The sequence below is a fragment of the Rattus norvegicus genome, chromosome 7, assembly GCF_036323735.1.
Source record: "Rattus norvegicus strain BN/NHsdMcwi chromosome 7, GRCr8, whole genome shotgun sequence".
Taxonomy (NCBI): domain Eukaryota; kingdom Metazoa; phylum Chordata; class Mammalia; order Rodentia; family Muridae; genus Rattus; species Rattus norvegicus.
Genome location: NC_086025.1, coordinates 13918045 through 13919953, shown reverse-complemented (window position 1 = coordinate 13919953; position 1909 = coordinate 13918045). Strand labels below are relative to the sequence as shown.

Here is a 1909-nt window from a genome sequence, read left to right as displayed (position 1 = left end):
TTCAAAGCAAAACTGTTCTGAAGGGTACCCACTCAACCCACGCAGTTGGAGTTGGAGGGCAGAAACACAGCTCCCAAAGGACCAACCGACCTCAAAGACAGGAAGGAACCAGCAACTTCCTCTTATTTGGAATCACAAGGAATTTTAAAATTCAGTGTTTTTCAGTTTTTTCCCCTGAGTTATGAATGTTTTTTGCATAGTCTGTAGCAAATACATTCTCTTGTTTCAAGTTGTACACATATTGCCAGGGTTCTGGTGCTGAAAATAGAAGCTAGCTCTTAACAAAGTAAAGCGGTGTTGGTTACATGCTCTGTGAGAATCTTTGGTGTGATGCAGATCTGCAGAAGCCTCCTTATTGTGCTTCCAATATACACTTGGATCTTCAAGTTATTTTTAAAGAAGAAACCACAAGACCATAATGAAGAACAAGTAGACCATCCTGCATTGCTGTGTCACCTATTGCATGTCGGATTTCCCTCACAGTTTGGTACCGCTCGAATAAGTGATCGCCATAGATGATATCTACCTGACAACCTGGATCAAGACACATTTTTCTTCTAAGAATTTTTTCTACATGCCCAATAGTTGCTTTTCCTGAACATGCACAAACTTCTTTTCCAGTGGCTTAAAATGTCCTGTGTTCATTAGCACCAGTGAACTCGAGTAATAAAGACATATCAAGTTCACATGGAATATGAAACACTGGCTCTAGGACTTTCTGGGTTCTTCCTTTGCTTGCTGGCACTGGCTGTTGAAGAGTAGGCTTAGGGACTTCTAGACCTCTTTCTTTATAGAAGCCATGCATTTCCTTTTCTTTCTCTTTCTGCTAGATTGATTACTAATTTATATACTATGTCTTTTAACTGCAGGTCTGCGTCTGGTGGACTACTATGTTGCATTTGCAGCATCTGTTGCTAAGATAAAAATGTCTCACAATGCAGCTTTTACAAAAGGTGTGGAGACATTCTGTAATAGTGGTGGCATCTATCAAGTAACCTTTCCAAATGGAGCACAAGATGTAGGGGGTCAGCTCAACCAGGTTGATCAGGCTCTCCTCCTTATCCTAGGAGTTTGCCCGTCCAGACTCCAGACGCAGAGAGAAGTGGCTCGTCTCTTCCTCCTGGTCTTCCTCCTCTTCCCTCTCCTCATCCTCTTCCAACTCCTCATCATAGTTCTCTAAGCAGCCTCGCAAGTGGCCCAGACTGCGCTCGGGCTCCAACTCCAGGGGCGGATTGAGAACAGCCAGGTGTGCCCACCTGGGACAGGGACACCAGGACCTTCTCACCAGCCAAGGGCACCGGGATGAGGACAGGCAGAGCGATGGTAGGCTTAGGTGGTGACAGCATGGCCTAGGCTCACTTGGCCTTGGGGGTGCCCTTGTTACCAGTGGCATCCATCTCAGCCTCCTCCATGGCGGGGATCAGACAACAAGCTAGCTGAGCACAAGGTGAGCAGAGTCCAGTGGCTACCCTGAACCCCATTTTTAGTAGGGTTATTTGTCTCCCTGTAGTCTAACTTCATGAGTTCTCTGTATATTATGGATATGAGCCCTCTATCAGTTGTAGGATTGGTAAAGATCTTTTCCCATTCTGTTGGTTGCCATTTTGTCCTAACAACAGTGTCCTTTGCCTTACAGAAACTTCATACTTTTATGATATCCCACTTGTCAATTCTTGCTCATAGAGCATAAGCCATTAGTGATTTGTTCAGGAAACTTTCTCCAGTGCCCATGTGTTCGAGGTTCTTCACCACTTTTTCATCTATTAGTTTGAGTGTATCTGGTTTGATGTGGAGGTCCTTGATCCACATGGACTTAAGTTTGTACAGCGTAATAAGAATCGATCAATCTGCATTCTTCTACATGCAGACCTCAAGTTGACCCAGCACCATTTGTTAAAAAAATATCTTT

At 44.3% G+C, this 1909-nt stretch overlaps 1 pseudogene; it reads right to left on the bottom strand.

Moving 5' to 3' along the window:
- Window positions 1-382: 382 nt before the first annotated feature.
- On the bottom strand, window positions 383-1412 carry Pcgf6-ps3 (polycomb group ring finger 6, pseudogene 3; annotated as a pseudogene).
- Window positions 1413-1909: the final 497 nt, after the last annotated feature.